This window comes from Ranitomeya imitator, chromosome 5, assembly GCF_032444005.1.
Source record: "Ranitomeya imitator isolate aRanImi1 chromosome 5, aRanImi1.pri, whole genome shotgun sequence".
Lineage (NCBI taxonomy): Eukaryota > Metazoa > Chordata > Amphibia > Anura > Dendrobatidae > Ranitomeya > Ranitomeya imitator.
In genome coordinates, this window is record NC_091286.1 from 502,857,776 (window position 1) to 502,880,006 (window position 22,231).

General features: G+C 45.1%; 1 long non-coding RNA gene across 1 annotated transcript; it reads right to left on the reverse strand.

Annotated features, from left to right (window-relative positions):
* Positions 1-919: 919 nt before the first annotated feature.
* On the reverse strand, positions 920-9,101 carry LOC138680843 (uncharacterized). The gene is made up of 4 exons (XR_011321805.1): positions 9,041-9,101; positions 8,727-8,885; positions 7,029-7,738; positions 920-1,358 (listed from the first exon to the last, which is right to left on the reverse strand). It is a non-coding gene; the product is annotated as an uncharacterized lncRNA (long non-coding RNA).
* Between the last annotated feature and the right edge of the window lie 13,130 nt (positions 9,102-22,231).

Genomic DNA, 22,231 nt, shown 5'->3' on the forward strand with positions numbered 1-22,231 from the left:
CAGTGAGAATCTGGAATTGCTTGCCTGAGGAGGTGGTGATGGCGAACTCAGTCGAGGGGTTCAAGAGAGGCCTGGATGTCATCCTGGAGCAGAACAATATTGTATCATACAATTATTAGGTTCTGTAGAAGGACGTAGATCTGGGGATTTATTATGATGGAATATAGGCTGAACTGGATGGACAAATGTCTTTTTTCGGCCTTACTAACTATGTTACTATGTTACTAACTATGTTACTATGTTACTCATACATGGCGAGACCAACAAATCGGCTACGGTTGTTCATGTGTTGTGCCAGTCACACATCCTTGAAACATGCGGCAGCGGTGAAGGAAAAAATCAGATCAACCGCACACATGGAGCCGGGTCCATATGCAAGTAGTTGAAAAGTGGGTCTCTGATAACCCGCTGTCATTGCTGGATCGGCGTATTTGATGCCGATCCAGCAATGTGCTTGTAACCAGGGTAAAGATCGGGTTACTAAGCGCAGTGCCGCGCTAGTAAAGTAACCCGATATTTACCCTGGTTACCCGGGTGAGGCAGGGGGATTTCGGCATCGTTGAAGACAGTTTCAACAATGCCGAAGTCTTTACCCTGATTGTTGGTCGCTGGAGAGAGCTGTCAGTGTAGCTCCCCAGCAACCACACAACGACTTACCAACGATCACGGCCAGGTTGTATCGCTGGTCTTGATCGTTGTTAAGTTGTTTTAGTTACCTTTCTTGTATGTAGACAATCTATGTCATATTTGTGTTTGTAAACACCTCATAGAACAATGAGAGACACCCAAAAAACTATACTTAAAAAGGGAAAAAATAGTGTCTGACATTGCATATATGAGGTGAATAAAACACAAAATGTGTGTAGACGTTGCACGGTGTGAGTTGCTGATACTATAGTTACCAATAAAAACAAAAATTGATTACAAAAAAAATTTTATTTGGGGGAAACAGAAAGAAAAAGGGGGGAATAAAACTAGGGGCTATCTACTGTTGCAACTAATGGGGATTGGTAACTCCCTGCTTCCGAATGGCGAGAGGAGGAAGCAGAGGCTATTGAGGAGCCATGGTCCAGTAGACTTGAGGGCAAGTCCAAGGCATCATCATACTGCGGGGAAGATACTGCAACCAGTCTGCTGGATCGTGACTGGCTCTGGCTGCTCCTGCTGCGGCTAGACCCTTGCCACGTTGTAGGTGTCTGTTTTGGAGAAGCCAGAGCCGCAGAAGCTGTTCTCCTTCTCTTCTTCCTCCTCGCTTCTCCCGCGGCGGCTTCCCCAGCAGGACGGTATGGGAGGTTGAGGGCCTAGCAGGAGCAGGACTCGGCGGATCGTTGTGGTAGTGTCTGTGGTGGCGTCCTGTTCTGAAAGGCAATTCAGTATCACAATGGACATGGAGGTCAGAGCACACACAGTGATCTGACAATAAACCAAAATCATAGAACGAGCTCTGAGACGTGGGAACTCTGCAGACCGCAATCCCTGATCCTCTCCAAACACAACTAGAGGCAGCCGTGGATTGCGCCTAACGCTACCTATGCAACTCGGCACAGCCTGAGAAACTAACTAGCCTGAAGATAGAAAAAATAAGCCTACCTTGCCTCAGAGAAATACCCCAAAGGAAAAGGCAGCCCCCCCCATATAATGACTGTGAGTAAGATGAAAAGACAAACGTAGGGATGAAATAGATTCAGCAAAGTGAGGCCCGATATTCTAGACAGAACGAGGATAGGAAAGATAACTTTGCGGTCTACACAAAACCCTAAAGAAAACCACGCAAAGGGGCAAAAAGACCCTCCGTACCGAACTAACGGCACGGAGGTACACCCTTTGCGTCCCAGAGCTTCCAGCAAAACAAATAGACAAGCTGGACAGAAAAAATAGCAACAAATAGCAAAGAAGCACTTAGCTATGCAGAGCAGCAGGCCACAGGAATGATCCAGAGAAACACAAGTCCAACACTGGAACATTGACAGGAAGCATGAATCAAAGCATTAGGTGGGGTTAAGTAGAGAAGCACCTAACGATCTCAACAGATCACCTGAGGGAGGAAACTCAGAAGCAGCAGTACCAGTTTCCTCCACAAACGGAAGCTCCCAGAGAGAATCAGCCGAAGTACCACTTGTGACCACAGGAGGGAGCTCTGCCACAGAATTCACAACAGTACCCCCCCCTTGAGGAGGGGTCACCGAACCCTCACCAGAGCCCCCAGGCCGACCAGGATGAGCCACATGAAAGGCACGAACAAGATCGGGAGCATGGACATCAGAGGCAAAAACCCAGGAATTATCCTCCTGAGCATAACCCTTCCATTTAACCAGATACTGGAGTTTCCGTCTTGAAACACGAGAATCCAAAATCTTCTCCACAATATACTCCAATTCCCTCTCCACCAAAACCGGGGCAGGAGGGTCAACAGATGGAACCATAGGTGCCACGTATCTCCGCAACAATGACCTATGGAAGACGTTATGTATGAAAAAAGAATCTGGGAGGGTCAGACGAAAAGACACAGGATTAATAACCTCAGAAATCCTATAAGGACCAATGAAACGAGGTTTAAACTTCGGAGAGGAAACCTTCATAGGAATATGACGAGAAGATAACCAAACCAGATCCCCAACACGAAGTCGGGGACCCACACGGCGTCTGCGATTAGCGAAACGTTGAGCCTTCTCCTGGGACAAGGTCAAATTGTTCACTACATGAGTCCAAATCTGCTGCAACCTGTCCACCACAGTATCCACACCAGGACAGTCCGAAGACTCAACCTGTCCTGAAGAGAAACGAGGATGGAACCCAGAATTGCAGAAAAATGGCGAAACCAAGGTAGCCGAGCTGGCCCGATTATTAAGGGCGAACTCAGCCAAAGGCAAAAAGGACACCCAGTCATCCTGATCGGCAGAAACAAAGCATCTCAGATAGGTTTCCAAGGTCTGATTGGTTCGTTCGGTCTGGCCATTAGTCTGAGGATGAAAAGCCGAGGAAAAAGACAAGTCAATGCCCATCCTACCACAAAAGGCTCGCCAAAACCTCAAAACAAACTGGGAACCTCTGTCAGAAACGATATTCTCTGGAATGCCATGCAAATGAACCACATGCTGGAAGAACAATGGCACCAAATCAGAGGAGGTAAGGCAACTTGGACAAGGGTACCAGATGGACCATCTTAGAAAAGCGATCACAGACCACCCAAATGACTGACATCTTTTGAGAGACGGGAAGATCTGAAATAAAATCCATAGAGATATGTGTCCAAGGTCTCTTCGGGACCGGCAAGGGCAAAAGCAACCCACTGGCACGAGAACAGCAGGGCTTAGCCCGAGCACAAATCCCACAGGACTGCACAAAAGAATGCACATCCCGCGACAGAGATGGCCACCAAAAGGATCTAGCCACTAACTCTCTGGTACCAAAGATTCCAGGATGACCAGCCAACACCGAACAATGAACCTCAGAGATCACTTTATTTGTCCACCTATCCGGGACAAACAGTTTCTCCGCTGGACAACGATCAGGTTTATTAGCCTGAAATTTTTGCAGCACCCGCCGCAAATCAGGGGAGATGGCAGACACAATTACTCCTTCCTTGAGGATACCCGCCGGCTCAGATAAACCCGGAGAGTCGGGCACAAAACTCCTAGACAGAGCATCCGCCTTCACATTTTTAGAGCCCGGAAGGTACGAAATCACAAAGTCAAAACGGGCGAAAAACAGCGACCAACGAGCCTGTCTAGGATTCAAACGCTTAGCAGACTCGAGATAAGTCAGGTTCTTATGATCAGTCAATACCACCACGCGATGCTTAGCTCCTTCAAGCCAATGACGCCACTCCTCGAATGCCCACTTCATGGCCAGCAACTCTCGGTTGCCCACATCATAATTCCGCTCAGCAGGCGAAAACTTCCTGGAAAAAAAAGCGCATGGTTTCATCACTGAACAATCAGAACCTCTCTGCGACAAAACTGCCCCTGCTCCAATCTCAGAAGCATCAACCTCGACCTGGAACGGAAGAGAAACATGAGGTTGACACAACACAGGGGCAGAAGAAAAACGACGCTTCAACTCTTGAAAAGCTTCCACAGCAGCAGAAGACCAATTGACCAAATCAGCACCCTTCTTGGTCAAATCGGTCAATGGTTTGGCAATACTAGAAAAATTGCAGATGAAGCGACGGTAAAAATTAGCAAAGCCCAGGAACTTTTGCAGACTTTTCAGAGATGTCGGCTGAGTCCAATCATGGATGGCTTGGACCTTAACAGGATCCATCTCGATAGTAGAAGGGGAAAAGATGAACCCCAAAAATGAAACCTTCTGCACACCAAAGAGACACTTTGATCCCTTCACAAACAAAGAGTTAGCACGCAGGACCTGAAAAACCGTTCTGACCTGTTTCACATGAGACTCCCAATCATCCGAGAAGATCAAAATGTCATCCAAGTACACAATCAGGAATTTATCCAGGTACTCTCGGAAGATGTCATGCATAAAGGACTGAAACACTGATGGAGCATTGGCAAGTCCGAATGGCATCACTAGATACTCAAAATGACCCTCGGGCGTATTAAATGCAGTTTTCCATTCATCGCCTCGCCTGATTCGCACCAGATTATACGCACCACGAAGATCAATCTTGGTGAACCAACTAGCCCCCTTAATCCGAGCAAACAAATCAGATAACAAAGGCAAGGGGTACTGAAATTTAACAGTGATCTTATTAAGAAGGCGATAATCTATACAAGGTCTCAGCGAACCATCCTTTTTAGCTACAAAAAAGAACCCTGCTCCTAATGGCGACGATGACGGGCGAATATGCCCCTTCTCCAGGGATTCCTTCACATAACTGCGCATAGCGGTGTGCTCATGCACGGATAAATTAAACAGTCGACCTTTTGGGAATTTACCACCAGGAATCAAATTGATAGCACAATCACAATCCCTATGCGGAGGTAGGGCATCGGACTTGGGCTCATCAAATACATCCCGGTAATCAGACAAGAACTCTGGAACCTCAGAAGGGGTGGATGACGAAATTGACAAAAATGGAACATCACCATGTACCCCCTGACAACCCCAGCTGGACACCGACATGGATTTCCAATCCAATACTGGATTATGGGCTTGTAGCCATGGCAACCCCAACACGACCACATCATGCAGATTATGCAACACCAGAAAGCGAATATCCTCCTGATGTGCAGAAGCCATGCACATGGTCAGCTGGGTCCAGTATTGAAGCTTATTCTTGGCCAAAGGCGTAGCATCAATACCTCTCAATGGAATAGGACACTGCAAGGGCTCCAAGAAAAACCCACAACGCTTAGCATATTCCAAGTCCATCAAATTCAGAGCAGCGCCTGAATCCACAAACGCCATGACAGAATATGATGACAAAGAGCAGATCAAGGTAACGGACAGAAGAAATTTTGACTGTACCGTACCAATGGTGGCAGACCTAGCGAACCGCTTAGTGCGCTTAGGACAATCAGAGATAGCATGAGTGGAATCACCACAGTAGAAACACAGCCCATTCAGACGTCTGTGTTCTTGCCGTTCAACTCTGGTCAAAGTCCTATCGCACTGCATAGGCTCAGGTTTAAGCTCAGGTAATACCGCCAAATGGTGCACAGATTTACGCTCACGCAAGCGTCGACCGATCTGAATAGCCAAAGACATAGACTCATTCAAACCAGCAGGCATAGGAAATCCCACCATGACATCCTTAAGGGCTTCAGAGAGACCCTTTCTGAACATAGCTGCCAGCGCAGATTCATTCCATTGAGTGAGCACTGACCATTTTCTAAATTTCTGGCAATATACCTCTATCTCATCCTGACCCTGACAAAGAGCCAGCAAATTCTTTTCTGCCTGATCCACTGAATTAGGCTCATCGTACAGCAATCCGAGCGCCAGGAAAAACGCATTGATATTACTCAATGCAGGATCTCCTGGCGCAAGAGAAAATGCCCAGTCCTGAGGGTCGCCGCGCAAAAAAGAAATAATAATCAAAACCTGTTGAACTGGATCACCAGAGGAACGAGGTTTCAAGGCCAGAAATAACTTACAATTATTTTTGAAACTCAGAAACTTAGTTCTATCTCCAAAAAACAAATCAGGAATAGGAATTCTTGGTTCTAACATAGATTTCTGATCAATAGTGTCTTGAATCTTTTGTACTCTTGCCGAGAGCTGATCCACAAATGAAGACAGACTTCTAATGTCCATCGCTACACCTGTGTACTGAACCACCCAAATGTCTAGGGGAAAAAAAAGACAAAACACAAAGCCAAGAAAAAAAAATGGTCTCAGAACTTCTTTTTTCCCTCTATTGAGAATCATTAGTACTTTTGGCTTCCTGTACTGTTCTGAAAGGCAATTCAGTATCACAATGGACATGGAGGTCAGAGCACACACAGTGATCTGACAATAACCCAAAATCATAGAACGAGCTCTGAGACGTGGGAACTCTGCAGACCGCAATCCCTGATCCTCTCCAAACACAACTAGAGGCAGCCGTGGATTGCGCCTAACGCTACCTATGCAACTCGGCACAGCCTGAGAAACTAACTAGCCTGAAGATAGAAAAAATAAGCCTACCTTGCCTCAGAGAAATACCCCAAAGGAAAAGGCAGCCCCCCCCATATAATGACTGTGAGTAAGATGAAAAGACAAACGTAGGGATGAAATAGATTCAGCAAAGTGAGGCCCGATATTCTAGACAGAACGAGGATAGGAAAGATAACTTTGCGGTCTACACAAAACCCTAAAGAAAACCACGCAAAGGGGCAAAAAGACCCTCCGTACCGAACTAACGGCACGGAGGTACACCCTTTGCGTCCCAGAGCTTCCAGCAAAACAAATAGACAAGCTGGACAGAAAAAATAGCAACAAATAGCAAAGAAGCACTTAGCTATGCAGAGCAGCAGGCCACAGGAATGATCCAGAGAAACACAAGTCCAACACTGGAACATTGACAGGAAGCATGAATCAAAGCATTAGGTGGGGTTAAGTAGAGAAGCACCTAACGATCTCACCAGATCACCTGAAGGAGGAAACTCAGAAGCAGCAGTACCAGTTTCCTCCACAAACGGAAGCTCCCAGAGAGAATCAGCCGAAGTACCACTTGTGACCACAGGAGGGAGCTCTGCCACAGAATTCACAACAGCGTCTCTTGGCACGCGGACCTCGGTGGAGTGGCTGGGGTGGCTGTGCAGCAGAAGTCGGAGTCATGCTAGCCAGCGATGGCACTACGGGCAGTGCAGTCGCTGACTGCATGATCCGAGCCTGCTGCAGAGCACTCATGTAGGCATTGTTGCAGGCCTGCATCACCGAAATCTGGAGTTCCAGCGTAAGGTGTTCCACCATGCCCTTCGCAATGGCACTAAAAAAATGTTTTGCCGGCCTCGAGAGCTCGGATTCCATTGAATCAAGGCGCCGGTCGATAGTGGCCAGACCACTCTCCATTCTATCTCCCAGCACCTTGAAACAAGTCTGGAATACCGTGCCCAAATGAAAATACTCGGGCATTAGCGGCCTGTCCGGGGCCCGCTGACGCTGGCATGAATAGCCAAAGGAAGGAGCGACAGAGGCCTCGGTCAGGTGAACACCAGATGGACCGGCTGCCGATTCGCCAGAAAGTGGTGCAAGCCTGCTCTCGCTGTGGGATGGCTGTGATGGGTCAGATGGCGATTCATGAAGGCCCGCTCCAGAGGGGTGATCAGGTTCGAGGGTGCTGCTGTGTGTTCTGTGAAAAGAAAAGGAAATCACATACTGATAGGGAATTTAGAATGTGAGCCCCATCGGGGACAGTGATGACAATGTGTGCAAAAATGTAAAGCGCTGCGGAATATGTTAGCGCTATATAAAAATAAAGATTATTATTATTATTATTATTAGTGTGGAAAAAATAACATCACATACACCAACTCCTGTAAGAATGAAGTTAACATTGCATTACACAACAATAAATTGTAATCCTCTGTCTCTCTATGTGTCTGTCCTTCAATCATTCGCTGATTGTTATCGCCAGCTGCTGACGAGACCAATCAGCGAAGGGCCTAGTGCAGAAGAAAATGAGCGCTCCTTCCTACTGCCAATGCCTTTTCGCCCTCATAGTCAACACTGTCATCGCCGAACACACGGCTGGCGTTTAAATTTTTTTCTAAAAAAAAAATTGGTGTCATAAACTCTTTAGTATTGACGCTGCCTATGCCGCATCAATATTAAACAATTTAAAGTTACTAATTTGATCTTAAAAAAAAAAAGGCTATGCTTGCACGATAGTTGCGTTTCAGACAACTGCCATTCTTTACGCTGATCGCAGGACCTGCCATGACGTCACGCCAATGTGATCAAGACGTCATCACAATTCCTGCTATCAGACCTACCCTGGCTCGGAACGGAACATGTCATGGACTACAAGGACTCACGCGGTTAACTAAAAAAATAAAAAATAATGGATGTGCAATATACCATGCCACTAGGGAAAAAGTAACGTGGATGGCCAATAAACTACGTGTACGGGCAATACACTATGTGGCTGGGCAATATACTATGAAGATACGTGGCTAGGACATGCGCAATAAACTTTGTGGCCTGGCAATATACTATGTGGGTGCGCAATGTTATACGTTGGTGGGCAATGTACGATGTGGATGTGCAATATGCTATGTGACTGGGCAATATGGTATGGGCATGCATATTGTGCAGTACCCAATGCATTAAATACTTACTGTCGGCGGGCAAGGATCGGTCTCATGAATTGCAACGCCCTGCTATACTTGTAGCGAATGGACCTTCCCGCTGCAGCACCACTTCGACCTTCTCCTCTTGACGTAGGACCTTATTGAAACGGTCCTTCATGGATCGCCATCTGGTCTTCAACTTTTTGACTGTGAATGCAAAACAAAAAAAAAAGGTTAGATATTTTACATTTCCATATGATAACACAACCGTGTGCGATGCAAAGTTGAAGGCTTGGATTGCATCACACACGGTTGTGTTATCCTGGCCAGATGGGTCTGATCGGAGTTTAACAAATACTTACCAAAGTTTGATTTTTCAGTAGTGGAAGGGCTGTTAAAGCCATCCCACAGCGTTTTTGCCACATGCAATCTATAATATAACGCTGGGAGCGTCACTCTGTCCGAAGCCTTTATAGACTGCGCAAGCGCAAGCGCCGGCGCAGTCTGGACCCCACAGAGTGACGCTCCCAGGAGATCGTGGTATGCGTAAACACTGAATGCACACCGCGATCTCCACCGGAGAGGCAAGGACCGTGGACGCGCCAGGAGGGTGAGTATTATATTCACCTGTCCCCCGTTCCAGCGCTGCGTGCGGCTCCGTGTCCTGGTCCTCTGCTGTGACGTTCACAGTTCAGAGGGCGCGATGACGCGCTTAATGCGCGCCGGCACAGCCCTCTGACTGAACAGTCACAGCCAGAGGAGCCGGAACACGGAGCGGACGCAGCGCTGGAACGGGGACAGATGAATATAACAAGTGCTGGGGGGCCTGAGCTAGCGGCGATACCGGCACCTGACCCCCACAGCGCGCCAGTGTCCCCGCTTGCTCAGGCCCCCCAGTACTCGGCGCCCAGCGACGATAGGTGAGTATGGTATTTTTTTTTATATATCGCTGCAGCATATGGGGGCATACACACTGGAGCGTCTTATGGGGCCATAAACCATAATGGAGTAGTGTACGGGGGCATACACTATGGAGCATCTTATGGGGGCCATAAACCATAATGGAGCAGTGTACGGGGGCATATACTATGGAGCATCTTATGGGGGTCATAAACCATAATGGAGCAGTGTACTGGGGCATACACTATGGAGCATCTTATGGGGGACATCAACCATAATGGAGCAGTGTACGGGGGCATACACTATGGAGCATCTTATGGGGCCATAAACCATAATGGAGCAGTGTACAGGGGCATACACTATGGAGCATCTTATGGGGGCCATAAACCATAATGGAGCAGTGTACAGGGGCATGCACTATGGAGCATCTTATGGGGGCCATAAAACATAATGGAGCAGTGTACGGGGGCATACACTATGGAGCATCTTATGGGGGCCATAAACCATAATGGAGCAGTGTACGGGGGCATAAACTATGGAGCATCTTATGGGGGCAATAAACCTTTATGGAGCACTGTACGGGGCATACACTATGGAGCATCTTATGGGGGCCATCAACCATAATGGAGCAGTGTACGGGGGCATATACTATGGAGCATCTTATGGGGGCCATAAACCTTTATGGAGCAGTGTACGGGGGCATATACTATGGAGCATCTTATGGGGGCCATAAACCTTTATGGAGCAGTGTACGGGGCATACACTATGGAGCATCTTATGGGGGCCATCAACCATAATGGAGCAGTGTACGGGGGAATATACTATGGAGCATCTTATGGGGGCCATAAACCTTTATGGAGCAGTGTACGGGGGCATATACTATGGAGCATCTTATGGGGGCCATAAACCTTTATGGAGCAGTGTACGGGGCATATGGATGGGAGAAGCAAATTAAAGAATGGTGGCGCAGGATGGGAGCAGCACATGACAGAATAGGGCAGCACATGACAGAGCAGGGGTGCAGGATGGGTGCAACACATGACAGGATGGGGGCGCAGGATGGGTGCAGCACATCGCAGGATGGGGACGCAGGATGGGAGCAGCACATACCAGGATGGAGACCATATACCAATATAAATGCTCGCCACCCGGGAGTAGAACGGGTTCAATAGCTAGTAAAATATAAAAGAAAAAAAAAAAAAAACCATCATAACATTACTACCACAACGGACTGTTCACTCATAGGACAATGCAAACTCAACTATCGCTGATCATACCACAACACCATACATTGTAATAAAATTCAATAGCAGATACAACACAATCCAGAGTATAGCAAAAGGTGTCATCCAGAATAGACAAAAATAAATAAAAATTCAACTACAAGAGCCCCTTATGTACAAATCCCCAAAAAACACACATAAACCTTTATTGTGTACACAAAAAAAATATACAAAGGCCCAAAAAATAGCAAACTAGTGAAAAACGCCATACTTTACAATACAAAAAGACATGATCCAAAACAACAACATCTTGTGACATAGAACCACAAAAACACATCAGAAAACAGAGATAAAAACCATTCAATATAACAAAAAAAAAGTATGGTACATCCGCTGGAAATACAGCAATCCAATACTAGAAAAACCGTAGTCAAATTAAAAAAATAAATAAATAAATGGAAAATAAAATGGCATATATCCGCAGGAAACAACACAATCAACATCATAAAGGTACCCCCCCATCCCAATAAAAATAATAGAAAAAACAACAAAGGGAAAAAAAATTAAGGAAATGAAAAGGCAATCCAAACAACATACTTTACAATAAAATACAGCAAGACAAGGGCCAAGAAAACACCATACGGTTACCCCCAGAAATAGAAACAAGAATAAACACATACACCTGAAATATACAATAAAATACTTAGAAAAAAAAAAAAAGGAACAACCGCATGACAACAGAACAACCCAAAATGCAAACCAATCCAAAAAAAAACAAGGCCGGAGATAAGAAACGCCATCATATAAAACACCAGAAATACATAAAAAAAAAGAAATTTTCACTAAAAACCCACATTGGCATGACTGTACAAAAGCACAGACCAAACATTGCACAAATTGCATTAAAAAAAACAAGAAATAAAACACAGGAAAAAAAAATGAAAAATTATTATACTTACAGGTTTTGAAAGCAGATCCTCACTGGTGTCTCAGGTGTCTGATGTGTCCTTGTGTCCTGATGGCATTAAAAGACAATGCCAGCCCCTTTTCTTTATATATAGGGTCTTTTCAGTGTCTAGACACCATCTAGACACTTATCCTATTTTTTAATTAAAAGAACGCATGCATCGTACATTCACAACAACGCAAGTACTTGCGTCTACTGCGTTTCCAATACAATTCAATGGGTTTTGTGACGCATCGGCGACGCAAATGCGACGCAAGTGCGACGCATGCGTTTTTTTAAAAATTAGTGACGCCGAAAAAATGCAACATGTTGCGTTTGCTGCGCCCTGCCAGGTGCGCCGAAACGACGCATGCATCGCGAAACGCACCGAAACGCATGAAAATGCACGCCCATGCGTCCCCAATGTTAAAGATAGGGACACAAGACGCCGCTGCATCCAAGGACGCGAATGTGAACGTACCCTAAGACAGCTGAACACCGGTGACTCACTCACAGTTCTGTAGCTTAGAAGAACGTCTGGTAGCTTTTGCTTGGTTCTGATGTAGTGTACCCGAGTTTATGTTGAGCTCTTTCTTCAGGTTAACTGATAAATCTTCTTCTGGATCTGAGCAAGTCTCGTTCCCACTTTCATTATTGTTACCACAGTTTTGGGTTCTCTTTCAGATTAGAGGTGCTTGGGGAAAACTACCCTGCCTGTGAGACGTGACTCTTTCCTTCTGACATGATCCTGATGATTGATCCTGTGGTAACTGGTCACTATCTTCTCCCTTGAAGCTGTTAGTTCATTTACCTGTCTCTCGTTGTTAAGACACACTTATTGTCCTGCCTTTCTCTCACTGGCACGAGGCTTCCTCTTACGTTTCTGAACTGACACACTTCCTGCTTCTCTTCCAAACCAACACACGGCAAGTTGATGGGGGAGGAAAGACTAGTCCAAGTGCACATAAATCAGAGGGGAGCATTGTCGCTTAAAGTCACAGTGTAACTCAGTTCTTAGCAGGGGCTGACCTCCTTCACGACTACAACAATACATCAACTGTATGAAGTGTCACACTGGGGAGCCAAGGGCCAACCAGTAACCAACTCAAGGGCTCCACTTTCCAGCTACATGCAAATATGACACAATCTTCAATCACAAATTTATATAACAATGAACTGGGTAGATTGTTAAATGATTAAGATGCTGCCTTTGTCTACACATAGTGATTCCATTATATTGTGCTATACTGCTCGTATAAGAGGCCCACTCTTCCACAGGGGCCCACCAGAGGATCTTCCTGTTCTCTTGTCTAGTCCAAGCCTGACTGTATGTCACTGTGATCTGACTTCTCTTTTAGCTTTAGCTGGTATTTTAACCTCAGTTACAAGGGAATTTCAGCCTCCTTTCAGTGAAAGAGGAGGCTGAGATGGTAAAAACCCATCTCTGCCTTCTCTATGATATCATACAGCTGATTTACTATGCAATAACATTTTAGAACATTATTGCTGACTACAATGAGGACGTTCTCAAACCAGGGATTCAAGCTTCAGGAGGCTAATTTGCATATTCCAGGTGCCTTCTGGGAGAAGCGAAGTCTCCCTAAGCTAGAAGATCGTTGGGTACAGCCGGGACCAGCTGCTTCGAAAGCATCACCAAACCAGGGATTCAAGCTTCAGGAGGCTAATTTGCATATTCCAGGTGCCTTCTGGGAGAAGCGAAGTCTCCCTAAGCTAGAAGATCGTTGGGTACAGCCGGGACCAGCTGCTTCGAAAGCATCACCAAACCGCGCGCTGTAAGGCGCGCGAATTTTTGCCTGTAGGACATTATTGCAAGAGAGCTTGGCTGAGTAGATTACACAAGAAGGAAAACACACAGCAAGTCAGCAGGATCTAGGAGCAACATGGCAGATGTGACAACCTACATGGTGAGCTGCAGCATGTGCTACATGTTCACAGATCGACCAGAAGAAGAATCCAATTTCACCTGTCAGAAGTGTAGACTAGTGGCCCTTTTAGAAGAAAAGGTGCGGGGTCTGGAAGAAAGAATAGCAACTTTGAAACTCATCAAAGAGAATGAAGACTTTCTAGACAGAACAGAAGCATCTCTACTGGTCACAGAAGGTGCAAAAAGTGTCAGAGAACCTCCAAAAGCAGATGAGTGGAAGCATGTGACCAAAAGAAGCAAGAAGACCATGGAGAAATCACCAACCACACAACTGAAGAACCGATATCAAATCTTTGTAGAGGATGAAGATGGCACACCTAAAAATGAAGCAATACCAGCAAGCAAAAAAGAAAAGGGCACACAGCAACAAGTGACAGCAAAAAGTACAGCCAAGAAGCAACGAAGAGTGGTGGTGGTGGGAGACTCACTACTGAGAGGCACAGAAGCAGCCATCTGCAGACCGGACATAACTGCAAGAGAAGTATGCTGCCTTCCAGGTGCGATGATCAAGGATGTGACCGATAGGATACCAAAGCTCTTCAGCTCCAAGGACGTCCACCCATTTCTTCTGATACATGTTGGCACCAATGACACGGCAAGGAAGGACCTACCGACAATCTGCAAGGACTTTGAAGAGTTGGGGAAGAAAGTAAAGGAACTGGATGCACAGGTAGTTTTTTCTTCTATCCTTCCAGTAGACGGGCATGGCACCAGGAGATGGAACAGGATCCTTGATGCAAACAACTGGCTAAGACGATGGTGCAGACAACAAGGATTTGGATTCCTGGACCACGGTGTGAATTACTGGTATGATGGACTCCTCGCCAGAGACGGACTACACCTCAACAAACCTGGGAAACACACATTCGCCAGAAGAATCGCTACACTCATCAGGAGGGCGTTAAACTAGAAGAAGAGGGGACGGGAAGAAAAACATTAGACTCGAACAAAGACGACCCAGGAAAACATACTCAGAAGGGAGGTAAGAACATTTCTAAAACAATCCACAGTGAGGAGATTGGAACAAAACAAAATCCTCTAAACTGCATGCTCGCAAACGCCAGAAGCCTGACAAACAAGATGGAAGAACTAGAAGCAGAAATATCTACAGGTAACTTTGACATAGTGGGAATAACCGAGACATGGTTAGATGAAAGCTATGACTGGGCAGTTAACTTACAGGGTTACAGTCTGTTTAGAAAGGATCGTAAAAATCGGAGAGGAGGAGGGGTTTGTCTCTATGTAAAGTCTTGTCTAAAGTCCACTTTAAGGGAGGATATTAGCGAAGGGAATGAGGATGTCGAGTCCATATGGGTTGAAATTCATGGAGGGAAAAATGGTAACAAAATTCTCATTGGGGTCTGTTACAAACCCCCAAATATAACAGAAAGCATGGAAAGTCTACTTCTAAAGCAGATAGATGAAGCTGCAACCCATAATGAGGTCCTGGTTATGGGGGACTTTAACTACCCGGATATTAACTGGGAAACAGAAACCTGTGAAACCCATAAAGGCAACAGGTTTCTGCTAATAACCAAGAAAAATTATCTTTCACAATTGGTGCAGAATCCAACCAGAGGAGCAGCACTTTTAGACCTAATACTATCTAATAGACCTGACAGAATAACAAATCTGCAGGTGGTTGGGCATTTAGGAAATAGCGACCACAATATTGTGCAGTTTCACCTGTCTTTCACTAGGGGGACTTGTCAGGGAGTCACAAAAACATTGAACTTTAGGAAGGCAAAGTTTGAACAGCTTAGAGATGCCCTTAATCTGGTAGACTGGGACAATATCCTCAGAAATGAGAATACAGATAATAAATGGGAAATGTTTAAGAACATCCTAAATAGGCAGTGTAAGCGGTTTATACCTTGTGGGAATAAAAGGACTAGAAATAGGAAAAACCCAATGTGGCTAAACAAAGAAGTAAGACAGGCAATTAACAGTAAAAAGAAAGCATTTGCACTACTAAAGCAGGATGGCACCATTGAAGCTCTAAAAAACTATAGGGAGAAAAATACTTTATCTAAAAAACTAATTAAAGCTGCCAAAAAGGAAACAGAGAAGCACATTGCTAAGGAGAGTAAAACTAATCCCAAACTGTTCTTCAACTATATCAATAGTAAAAGAATAAAAACTGAAAATGTAGGCCCCTTAAAAAATAGTGAGGAAAGAATGGTTGTAGATGACGAGGAAAAAGCTAACATATTAAACACCTTCTTCTCCACGGTATTCACGGTGGAAAATGAAATGCTAGGTGAAATCCCAAGAAACAATGAAAACCCTATATTAAGAGTCACCAATCTAACCCAAGAAGAGGTGCGAAACCGGCTAAATAAGATTAAAATAGATAAATCTCCGGGTCCGGATGGCATACACCCACGAGTACTAAGAGAACTAAGTAATGTAATAGATAAACCATTATTTCTTATTTTTAGTGACTCTATAGCGACAGGGTCTGTTCCGCAGGACTGGCGCATAGCAAATGTGGTGCCAATATTCAAAAAGGGCTCTAAAAGTGAACCTGGAAATTATAGGCCAGTAAGTCTAACCTCTATTGTTGGTAAAATATTTGAAGGGTTTCTGAGGGATGTTATTCTGGATTATCTCAATGAGAATAACTGTTTAACTCCATATCAGCATGGGTTTATGAGAAATCGCTCCTGTCAAACCAATCTAATCAGTTTTTATGAAGAGGTAAGCTATAGACTGGACCACGGTGAGTCATTGGACGTGGTATATCTCGATTTTTCCAAAGCGTTTGATACCGTGCCGCACAAGAGGTTGGTACACAAAATGAGAATGCTTGGTCTGGGGGAAAATGTGTGTAAATGGGTTAGTAACTGGCTTAGTGATAGAAAGCAGAGGGTGGTTATAAATGGTATAGTCTCTAACTGGGTCGCTGTGACCAGTGGGGTACCGCAGGGGTCAGTATTGGGACCTGTTCTCTTCAACATATTCATTAATGATCTGGTAGAAGGTTTACACAGTAAAATATCGATATTTGCAGATGATACAAAACTATGTAAAGCAGTTAATACAAGAGAAGATAGTATTCTGCTACAGATGGATCTGGATAAGTTGGAAACTTGGGCTGAAAGGTGGCAGATGAGGTTTAACAATGATAAATGTAAGGTTATACACATGGGAAGAGGGAATCAATATCACCATTACACACTGAACGGGAAACCACTGGGTAAATCTGACAGGGAGAAGGACTTGGGGATCCTAGTTAATGATAAACTTACCTGGAGCAGCCAGTGCCAGGCAGCAGCTGCCAAGGCAAACAGGATCATGGGGTGCATTAAAAGAGGTCTGGATACACATGATGAGAGCATTATACTGCCTCTGTACAAATCCCTAGTTAGACCGCACATGGAGTACTGTGTCCAGTTTTGGGCACCGGTGCTCAGGAAGGATATAATGGAACTAGAGAGAGTACAAAGGAGGGCAACAAAATTAATAAAGGGGATGGGAGAACTACAATACCCAGATAGATTAGCGAAATTAGGATTATTTAGTCTAGAAAAAAGACGACTGAGGGGCGATCTAATAACCATGTATAAGTATATAAGGGGACAATACAAATATCTCGCTGAGGATCTGTTTATACCAAGGAAGGTGACGGGCACAAGGGGGCATTCTTTGCGTCTGGAGGAGAGAAGGTTTTTCCACCAACATAGAAGAGGATTCTTTACTGTTAGGGCAGTGAGAATCTGGAATTGCTTGCCTGAGGAGGTGGTGATGGCGAACTCAGTCGAGGGGTTCAAGAGAGGCCTGGATGTCTTCCTGGAGCAGAACAATATTGTATCATACAATTATTAGGTTCTGTAGAAGGACGTAGATCTGGGTATTTATTATGATGGAATATAGGCTGAACTGGATGGACAAATGTCTTTTTTCGGCCTTACTAACTATGTTACTATGTTACTATGTTACTATGTTCTGAACATTTAAAGTCTACAGTTGTGGTCAAAAGTATTGAAACCACTGCAATTCTGTCAGATAATACTCAGTTTGTTGCTTTTTGCTTCATTCTCTTTTGTGTTTTTTCATTTAAGACAAATTAAATGAAGATAATAATACCAAAGAATTTGTGATTGCAATCATTTTCAGGAAGAAACTGAGTATTATCTGACAGAATTGCAGGGGTGTCAATACTTTTGGCCTCAACTGTATGTGCCATGTGGAGTAGTTAAAGGGAAGGTACCGCGTTTGTAGGTCATTAATAAATCACTGTAATGTAGCATAACATGTTGCTATAAGCAAGTTTGAAATGCATGTGAAACAGATTTCATGTGTTATATGAGTTTAAAGAATGCACTGGGGGCTGACATCTTGGTTTTGCAGCAGTAGCAGGGCACTATCAGTGTCAGATTACGGCACCCCATGGACATAGGAGATAATAGACCGGCGCTGACCCTATCTGTAACATTGCAGCAGCATTAGCAGTGAGCTGGGCACGCCTCTGTGGGCTGCACAACTCACTGCTGTAGGTGTGACTAGCTGCCATTTTATTAGAGCCCTGTGCTCTCTATCGCAGGCAGAAGAAACCATCACTGCTCCTCTGTACTCCAAGCAGGCACGTCCTGGGCACAGTGGGCAGACATCCTCTGCTCCTCACAAGCTGCCCTGTGTGCGTCTCCTGCTGTGTCTCCCCCTCCCCCTCACACACAGTCCCTGTGATCTCTGGTAAACTGCACTCACAGCCTGCAGAGAGGGAGGTGACACCTGGAGAGAGAGCAAGGCAGCTGACAGGACAGGGATTAAGGTGGGGGAAGGGGAATGGCAAGAATGTTATTCACAAAAAATGCTGCTGAGCCCACTGTGTTCTGCTCCTCTGTAAACAAGCTGTGTCTCTGATGCAGTAACTGCTTGTGATAGCAGGTCACAGGGCAGTCACACACAAAATGGTGCTGCCCTGTGATGCTGCTCTTCATTCTTACTGTTAGCAGCAAAATTGGGGCAGTAACTGCTGACATCACCATTTCCCTCCCCTTTTGGGTGGTCTAATATCCCTGGGGCAGAGCTGCTAAATCTTACTATAGCTGCTTGAGGTCTAAAACGGAAAATGCTCCCCCTAGTGGTAAATATGTATATTTGTAGAAAAATATATAATATTTTTCATATAAAAATGTTTGCAAACATTGCATTAATACATTTTAATTACTATTTTAAGCTTAATTTCACAAAAAAACAAAATACAAGAAAACTGGTGGCACCTTCCCTTTAAAGAGTTTTTTCACAGTTACATTTTTTACATAAATGTCTATAGTCTAAAAAAATAATTAAAAAACACAGGTTTTTTTTATTATTTAGTCCACAATCCTCTCTGTTACAATACTGTCACTTTATGAAAGCAATATGACAAGTACCACATGTTCCAGTTCCAGAATCTGCACTATGTTAACATTGCATAAAACTTGGACGACAGTGGGGGAAAAAAAGTATTTAGGCAGCCACCAATTGTGCGAGTTCTACCACTAAAAAAGATGAGAGAGGCCTGTAATTGACGTCATAGGTAGACCACAACTATGGGAGTCAAAATGAGAAAACAAATCCAGAAAATCACCTTGTCTGATTTGGCAGAGATTTATTTTGCAAATTATGGTGGAAAATAAATATTTGGTCATTTATAAAAGTTAATCCCAATATTTTGTTATATATCCTTTGTTGGTAATAACAGAGGTCAAACGTTATCCGTAAGTCTTCACAAGGTTGGTACACACAGTTGGCGGTATGTTGGCCCATTCCTCCATGCAGATCTCCTCTAGGGCAGTGATGTTTTGGGCCTATTGTTGGGCAACATGGAATTTCAACTCTCTCCAAAGGTTTTTCTATGGGGTTGAGATCTGAAGACTGGCAAGGCCACTCCAGGACCTTCATATGCTTCTTGCGAAGCCACTCCTTCATTGCCCTGGTGGTGTGCTTGGGATCATTATTATACTGAAAGACGCATCCACGTTTCATCTTCAATGTCCTTGCTGATGGAAGGAGGTTTGCATTATTTCATGCACACAGATCAGCTGTCCTGGTTCCTTTGCAGAGAAACAGGCCCAAAGCATGATGTTGCTTCCCCCATGCTTCACTGTAGGTATGGTGTTCTTTGGATGCAACTCAGTATTCTGTCTCCTCCAAACACAACGAGTTTTGTTTCTACTTAACAGTTCTATTTTGGTTTCATCAGACCATATGACATTATTCCAATACTCTTCTGTATAATCCAAATGCTCACTATCAAACTTTAGATGGGCCTGAACATGTACTGGCTTAAGCAGGGGGACACGTCTGGCACTGCAGGATCTGAGTACCTGGCAGCGTAGTGTGTCACTGATTGTAGCCTTTGTTACGGTGGTCCCAGCTCTATGCAGGTCATTCACTAGATCCCCCCGTGTGCTTCAGGTATTTTTGCTCACCTGTTGTGAATTCTGTTGTCGGGCTCCCTCCTGTGGTCATGAATGGTACTTCGGCTGGTTCTATCCATGGACTTCCTCCGGTGGCTGTGGGTGTTTCTGAGTTTCCTTCCACAGGTGACAAGGTTAATTCGTTAGCTGGCTGCTCTATTTAACTCCACTTAGATCTTTGCTCCATGCCACCTGTCAATGTTCCAGTATTGGTCTAGTTCACTCCTGGATCGTTCTTGTGACCTGTCTTCCCAGCAGAAGCTAAGTTCCTGCTTGTTTTTCTTTGGGTTGCTATTTTTCTGTCCAGCTTGCTATTTTTATTGTTGTCTTGCTTGCTGGAAGCTCTGGGACGCAGAGGGAGCGACTCCGCACCGTGAGTCGGTGCGGAGGGTCTTTTTGCACCCTCTGCGTGGTCTTTTTGTAGGTTTTTGTGCTGACCGCAAAGAAACCTTTCCTATCCTCAGTCTGTTCAGTAAGTCGGGCCTCATTTTGCTAAATCTATTTCATCTCTGTGTTTGTATTTTCATCTTCACTCACAGTCATGTGGGGGGCTGCCTTTTCCTTTGGGGAATTTCTCTGAGGCAAGGTAGGCTTTATTTTTCTATCTTCAGGGCTAGCTAGTTCCTTAGGCTGTGCCGAGTTGCATAGGGAGTGTTAGGAGCAATCCACGGCTATTTCTAGTGTGTGTGATAGGATTAGGGATTACGGTCAGCAGAGTTCCCACGTCCCAGAGCTCGTCCTTTATTATCAGTAACTATCAGGTCATTCCGTGTGCTCTTAACCACCAGGTCCATTATTGTCCTGACCACCAGGTCATAACACTCACCATTCTCATGGGGTAAGATCTGGCATGGGTGAGATCTGGCATGGAGCCCCAGATCGAGAGAGATTATCAGTGGTCTTGTATGTCTTCTATTTTCTGATTATTGCTCCCACAGTTGATTTAATCACAGCAAGCTGATTGCCTATTGCAGATTCAGTCTTCCCAGCTTGGTGCAGAGCTACAATTTTGTTTCTGATGTCCTTCAACAGCTCTTTGGTCTTCACCATAGTGGAGTTTGGAGTGTGACTGTTTGAGGTTGTGGACAGGTGTCTTTTATACTGATAACAAGTTCAAACAGGTGCCATTGCTACAGGTAATGAGGACTCTCTTAAAGAAGAAGTTACAGGTGTGTGAGAGCCAGAAATTGTTCATGTATTTAGGTGACCAAATATTTATTTTCTACCATAATTTGCAAAATAAATCTTGCCAAATCAGACAAGGTGATTTTCTGGATTTGTTTTCTCATTTTTATTTTACCTACCTAGGTTGTGGTCTACCTATGATGTTAATGGAGCGCCCCATCAGGGCAAGGGGGTACTCGGTACCGGGTCCGGTCGGCTCAAAGGGGGATGTCACGGTGGCGACCCGGTCCGTGGCCCTGGGACATCAGTATAAAAGGGAAAGGTCTTTAAAGGGATAAAGTTTATGTTCATGATGCCACCTGTGGTATTCAGTCAGGGTGACCGACGCTGCTTTAAGGGGTCTGCTGGGGTGATGTTATGGCAGCTAGATGGTACAGCTTCCCACAGGTGAAGTATATCCCCAGGGCTTCCCAGTATGTAGATGGTAGAATGGTGAGAGGTGCAGTGAAGAATAAGGACACAGCTTTGCAGTCTCTTTACCTCGTTTACTGAAGTCTTTAGCAGCCACAGTCCAGGGTACCAGATCACACGGCAGGTAGAGTCCGTCCGGTTTGGAGGCAAGTCTAGAGTCCCCTTTGTCCAGGTGGAAAACAATAGCCCTCCCTTGCGCTGTAGTGGTGTAGTCCCTTACTGCATAAGCTTCAAATAAGTTCCTCACAGATGTTGTGTCTCTCTCTCTGCCCCCCATAGTCGGATAGGACAAAACCCGTATGGCTGGTGGCTTGTGGCAGTTTATAGGGACTCTAGCATGCCCCAGCCTCTGAGGGGTGCCACTATGCCTAGTGGGTGTGGGTGCGGACAGGTAAGTGCAATTAGCTGTCCTGCCGGTCTCTGAAGTAAGGCGTAGAGGTCCTTACTACCTCAGTGTTCCGGCTACCGGCATTCTGGACCTCAAAAGGAGGCAGCCTGCTTGGGGTATTCTCTTCTGGTATTCTCTCCTGTGCTTT